Source organism: Rosa rugosa, chromosome 5 (genome assembly GCF_958449725.1).
Source record: "Rosa rugosa chromosome 5, drRosRugo1.1, whole genome shotgun sequence".
NCBI lineage: Eukaryota > Viridiplantae > Streptophyta > Magnoliopsida > Rosales > Rosaceae > Rosa > Rosa rugosa.
This window is the reverse complement of record NC_084824.1, coordinates 39,620,637-39,627,642: the sequence shown is the minus strand read 5'-3', so window position 1 is coordinate 39,627,642 and position 7,006 is coordinate 39,620,637. Positions and strand designations below refer to the sequence as shown.

Genomic DNA, 7,006 nt, shown 5'->3' with positions numbered 1-7,006 from the left:
ATATTTTAGGGTTTACGTTGGAGGAGAAAGTTTTCTCCGATTAAAGACTACTACTGTACGTAGAGGTAAGAATTTTTTTTTCTTCCTTATCTCTTTTGTGTCTTTATTGGTAATTTGACATGAGTTGACAAAATCAACTATTATTTGAAAAACGAGGGAGGTTCAAATGACAATTTTGGAGGTATAAATAGAAGCTCCCATCAGAAAATGAATTCATTCAATATGAAAACCACTTGGGCAATCATGGTTGACTTTCTTCACTAAATTTTATCTCCTACAAAATCTCACAAGTGCAATATATTATTACAAATAATGATAATCATATTTATGCCACACACGACCTGCTTACCTAAGCGACATTTTTTAAGGGACTGTGAGGGACAAGTGAATCTGATGGCTGAAAATAAATGCACAGTTTTAAGTTATTATAATTTCTGCTTTTATATTTAATACATGTGGTTGAGATGCATTTGTCCCTCACAGTCCCTTAAAACTGTCCCTTAGATGAGCAAATCTGTATGCAATACTAAGCTAAATTTGATATAATATAAACACCTATCTATCTCTTGGATTTGTAAGTTTGGTAATAGATACTTATTTTAAAAATAGAGGTGTATAAGCTAAGAATGTATAGTAACTGGTTGAGAGAAGAACTCCACCTAGGGTTCGAGGCCAACGGCGGTGCCACCCCTCTTGGATTTGTAAGTTTGGTCGTAGATATTTATTATAAAAATTGAAGTGTGTAAGCTAAGAATGTATAATAACTAGTCGAGAGAAGAACTCCACCTAGGGTTCGAGACCAACGGTAGTGCCACCCTTCTGGTTAGATTCTGTTGGGCCTAGCTAGCGGCGCCTACGTCATGATCTTTCTCCTATCTTTGACGGGTTTCGATTGATCTGGATTGAATCTTGTTTTGACAGGTTTTGGTTGGTCTGGTTTTAATCCAACTTGGGTTGGTATTGACGATCTATTTGTGGTCGCCTGATCGATGGGTTTTTGGCTTAGGAAGAAGAGTCAGGGTTGCAATTCGAGGGGCAGCAAAATTTAATCGACTCTGGCTTGCTCTACTTGTCAGTAGGATCAAGATTTGGATTGTTGGCTTCTGGTTTTAGGTCTGCCTTAAGACCGTGAGCGATTTCTAATCTAGGCGGCAGTGTTATTGATTTGTTGTGAAATTAGCGGTCGGAGCAGTCAGTGGCGAAATGTTATTGGGGTCGGAAGTGGCCCTGCCCCCCCCCCCCCCCCAAAAAAAAAAAAAACTCATTTGACATGTGACATGGTTGTCTATGATTGGCTGAGGATTATTTTTAAAAATTGAAAATAATTGAGTTATGGCCCCCTTATTGCTCTGTTTTCTATGTTTTGTGAAAAGAAAATATTAATTAATTCCTCATTATTGCGTTTAATTACTAATTCACCTTGTTATTAGTGTTTTAGAGAAAGAAATTTTTCAAAGGAAAACATCAATACATATTTTAATATGCGCATTCTTAGAGTAACTCCAACAGCTTCTCATATTTTGATTTTTCTCTATTTTAGGGGAAAATAAGGCTCTTTTGCTCCAATAGATTCCTTATAACTATCCCCATTTTAGAGATAGTGAGGAAAGAGAAAACTAAATTCCTTAAATTTACAGTAATCTCTAAAATTTTAAGAGCAACTCCAACAGCTTCCCCATGTTTTGATTTTTTTTTTTCTATTTTAGGGAAAAATAGGGCTCTTTTACTCCAACAGATTCCCTATAACTATCCCCAATCTAGAGATAGTAAGGAAAGAGAAAACCAAATTCTCTAAATTTACAGCAATCTCTAAAATTTTAAGGAAGAATTCTGGAGATTTTAGAGATTGTTATAAAATAGAGAATCTATTGGAGTTGGAGAAGAAAAATAGGCTAAAGCTTTGACTTTTGCTTCCCTATAATACATAAATTATAGGAAAGCTGTTGGAGTTGCTCTAAGAAAAAATTATGAAGATTTTAGATATTACTGTGTAACAATAGAGAATCTGTTGGAGTTGGAGAAGAAAAAGAGGCTAAAGCTTTGACTTTTGCTTCCCTATAATACAGAAATTAAAGGAAAGCTGTTGGAGTTGCTTTTAGGAAAACAGCAAAAATATTATTAATTTATTTTTAAAATAATAATTATATTATTTATTGGCCCCTCCAAAAATAACTTTCAAGTTCCGCCACTGGGAGTAGTCATCCTCCAGAGTTTACAGCGATGGATTGGACGAAGACTATGACTGATCTTGGGTTAACAGCCTTGACGGTGGCAAAGGTTTTGTTGGTCTGGGCAGTGTTGACGACCCCTCAAACTGTTTGGTCAGTCTAGGCACAACATTGGGCTTTTAGGCCTTCTGTTAGGTTTGGGCTGGTGGCTTAGTTTGTTTTGTTTTGTTTTTTTTTTGTTAACTCTATGCTAGTAAGAGTTCTTCTATGAGCTTAGTTTCATCGTACCACAATTGTGTGTCTGACATGTGGAGTCAAGCAGACTATATCGCTTATAAAGCGAAATATTTTTGTTTGGTATCGACTACCTATGTTATACCCAAGTTTAAGCTCATATTTATTGCTATGAATCATTTAGTTCAAAAAGAAAAATAAAAAGATTGAAGAGTGTGAACATCTCAATATTATCTCTACGTTACTAACCCATAATATACTTTTGTGATCCACCAATAACTTTTATCGACCCACATAAAATATTTTATTGACCCTCTCAGTGTTAAAAAAAAGGCTTGTATAATGTTAGGAGTGGTTATCATGTAGCTGGAAAATTATTCAGTCCACCGTAGATCAACCACCCTCAAAAAGGCTGAAACCAGTGGGGTTGCCTACGTCTCTACCATGTCTATAACTTCCATAATTGGGGCCTAGTCCACAGATGTAATAACCCGAAAATTAGTGTCAACTATAGAGTACTATATTATTAGTTATATTCGAAATGTCTTACTTTGTTATTAAGATCAAGACTCTCATCCATATTATTTTTATGATGCATGTCATTTTAGTACTAATTATTGATATTTTCTTTTTACCTTAAGAAAGCACTAAAGTTCTTTACTTATGAATTAGGTAAATGTGTATCTATATATTTATGGATGTGTGCATGTATATATATATATATATATATATATATATATATATATATATATATATATATAATTGGCAAAGCTGCTTTATGTTTTCTTTCTTTTACTACTCTTTTAATTTTACTCTTCCTTTTAATCATTTAACCTAACAAGTGGATTAGCCACTTGCATTACAATATTAGTCACTCACTTATCTTAGTGCTTAATTCTAGCCTATTTATATCATTATGATCTGATCATACTCAACTTGAAGATCAAATGCAAAATTTGATCAAAAACTCCCTTAGTTGAAGAGAAAACCCAACTAAAAGTTCCTCACACAAATCCTTCATCCTATTTCCCTTAAGAAGTTTCCTTTTGTGAAAGAAGTCCAAAGTTTGATCACAAGACCTTCTGAGTTCCTTAAGTAAGTACATGAATACATTTCTATATTCTTTTGTCTTTAAGATTTATCAAATTGCATAATCAATGATAAAATGGAAAAGGATCTGCTTTGCTGCAAACCTGTATTTTCGTATATAACAAAGTCTGTTTTGTCAAAAATATTTACAGTATTAAATTCCTCATCAAAAGTTCTTCAATTTAGGCTTTTGAATCACTAAAAAAGGTTAAGAAATGAAGAAGTTATGGCTAATCAAAGTTTTCAACTTTTAAACTCGCTGGAAATCTCATACAGTTATCACAACTTCAAAAATTCATATCTCCCTCATTCCTTAATCATTTTCTACAAAATTTATATCAATTTGAAGCTTAGGACCTCTACTTGTGATCTGGAGAGTTTGAGAATTAATGGTAAAATACACAGAACGTAAAGACTTAAACACCAAAGATCAGTAACAAAAATATCGGTTTCTGCACTGTTATGGTTCTTCACCATTTCTGGACTATATCCCTCTGATCTGGACTACATGACTTATTCCATTGAATTCCTTGTGAAAAACCCTTTGACATGGTGTACTCATTTGACTAATTCGGACTTGTGATGGACATCATAACACATCTTGAAGTTTGATGACTCTAATCGGAGAAACATGAACATGGTTGATGAACTTCAATGGATTTAGACATAAGAACTGAAATACTAACTATAATATAATTTTGTTAAATTCTGTATATTTACTTATTTAATGCTTGTACTTTATTATTTTACTTTATTTCAGTTATTTACAAGCTTATTAATTGTGTATATTTACTCATTTAATGCTTGTGCTTTATTATTTTACTTGATTTCAATTATGTATAAGCTTATTTATTTTATTATGTTGCTTGCAAGTGAATTTACTTATTTGTGTTATACAATATGTTACATATGTTTTCATATGAGATTATTGCTAAATATATGTATCTATATGTGTGTGTACATATACATATATTACGATCTATAATTCATAAAGATTGTATTTTGCGAATTTGATTATGTTTGAAAAGTACAGTTGTGAAGCCGGGTAATTTCTATAACCCCGTGCTTAAGTGAATTACTGGTAAATGTGTTTTGGTGTTATGAGACGTTAAGCCTGGGCCCTAGTCCCTACAGATAGTGCACTATTATACTCTTAGGAAAGAGGTGTTCTCCTTGAGTATACATACTTTGGATTTGTCCTCTGTATGCTGCGGCTTACCCGTGCTTTGGTATTATGGACCCTAGCACGTGGATTTATGATTTGTTACCAGTCAACCTGGCTTACTCGTGCTTTGGGTATAGTACGTTGGACCCTAGCACTTGTATTCATGATTTATTACCAGTTAATCCGAAAATTCACTAAGAAGAGAAGTGTACTTATATTATTTCAATCAAATATCTGTCTGCGATATATTATTAATATGTTACGATGATAAGTGAAAAAGAGAATTGAGCATGCATTTCTTTGAGCTTATTTCACATATTAATGCTGCAATATATTGTTGGTTCAATAAGGAGATGTGACTATATGATTTATTATAAACCATTCACACGGATGAATATATTTGTATATATGTGTGTGTGTATTGTGTGTATACATATACATATTTAAGAATTCGTATGAACATATAAATGGTTCCCGGTACATTTTTACTTGGTTATTCACTTTGATTTCCTATAAGACACATTAATATAAGAATGTATGTTGTGTACTTACTGGGCTTGTGCTGCTCATGATGCTACACCTTCTTGTTTTCAGGTAGCGATTAGACGCTTGGGGAAAATGGGGCGATTCTCTAAATAAATGAATGTTTTATTTTCTACCGCTTTCTCAAAAGAAATAATGTAATATATTTTGTTCAGCTTTAGTATTGTAAAAATAATAATTTCAATTTCTAATAAAAGTATTATTCAGACTTATTTGCAAATTCTTTTACTTTAATTTATCCATTGAGGAAGTTTTATTTGTAATAACCCACATCACGAATTCGGGTACCATATTTCAGTATAATATTGGTCTCGGGTTTGGGGTGTGACAACAGATGAATGAGGAAAGAGAAATTTACCTCAAAAGGTTTTCGGCCAAAATTTTTTTATTATGCTCTCTCCCTTAACAGATGGATTTGTTGGGCACGGTTAGTGGTGTGGAACCATAAAGAAGAGTGAAACACAAGTCAAGTGGTGGAAGAGCTCGAGCTGGTCGGAGAAGGAAAAATTCAATTGTAACCAACCATTTCATTTTCTCCTCTCTGATACACTGTCATGAGATCGATTTGATGTTCATGATTGGTGGTGTTGGAACCGCAAGGAAGAGAGGAACACAATCGAAGTGGTGGTGGAGCTCGAGTTGGCCGGAGGAGGAAGAACCGGATTGCAACGCATTTTGCTTCTCCTCTTCGATACGCCGTCGTGAGTGGTTATGGAGGATGGTGGATCTCGAGCAGTAACTAGATAGAACGAAGCGGTCTTTTTGAGACCGGTTCTATGGCCAGAGGTTGCAGGAGCAGAGAAAAAACCAGATCATCAAAGAATTTAATATTGAATCGGCTTCGCATGTAACCAGGTCCACAAAGAATTTAACTAAACAAGCTTCATCTTTAGTAGGTTCAAGCAGCTCTCTAATGGCTACTGGAACTTTATTTGGCAAGCTCACATTCCACCTAAAGTCTGCACTTTTAATGAATACTTTGAAACATTATACGAACCAAAGTAGCATTATCCAAAAAAGGTCATATGAGTGGTTATGCTTGTGTCTTTTGTGGGGAGGTAGTGGAATCATGTATGCACTTGTTTAGAAATTGTGCGTTATCACTATGTTTTGGTTATACTACCCACTGCGTTTGAAGGCAAGATGGATTCATGCTACTAATTTTTGTGACTTCTGCTCACCAAGCAACAAGTTAACATTTTCTTTAGAGAGAATTTTAAGAACAATACATGAACTTAAGGTCACTAAGAATTAAGGTGGCCAACGTTTGTAAAACCCAACTTCAGTACATGGACTTTAAAACCCGACCCACCTCTCGTACATGTCGTTATCTCCTCTGTTACGGAGGATGCCACCTGTCATATTTATAAGGGCGATTCGGTCTCTTCAAGTTTGATGAAAAAAAAAAATTGGTATGTAACACCAGCAATTGCTATGAACACCCAAGGCTTCTCTCTACACCTAGTTCTCTCTCTCTCCTCACCATCTTCTTTGAGTACATCCCAAAATGAAAATCTGAGGCAGACTCGAACCGGACTTGGTAGACTCCAAAGGATTGGGGCGTGTGGCGGTGGCTTCGGGAAAAATCAAGAATTGGGGTCAATCCCAATTAAGTGATTCTACTGAATTGAGTTTTGGGTTCCTCCATCGGCTGCCATTGGAGGTCGGAATAAACTCAAAACCCAGTAATGGGTTTTTCTGGGTTTCTTTAGAGAGCAAAGATTGAGGGAGAAGAAATGGGTTCTTTAGAGGATTGGAGAGAGTCAAGGAGGTGCAGGCCTGGTGAAGTAAAAGGTGTTTGGTGATG

At 34.9% G+C, this 7,006-nt stretch overlaps 1 long non-coding RNA gene across 1 annotated transcript; it reads left to right on the top strand.

Moving 5' to 3' along the window:
* The first annotated feature begins 3,345 nt into the window (after positions 1–3,345).
* LOC133709584 (uncharacterized) lies at positions 3,346–5,411 on the top strand. The gene is made up of 2 exons (XR_009846321.1): positions 3,346–3,497; positions 5,251–5,411. It is a non-coding gene; the product is annotated as an uncharacterized LOC133709584 (long non-coding RNA).
* Positions 5,412–7,006: the final 1,595 nt, after the last annotated feature.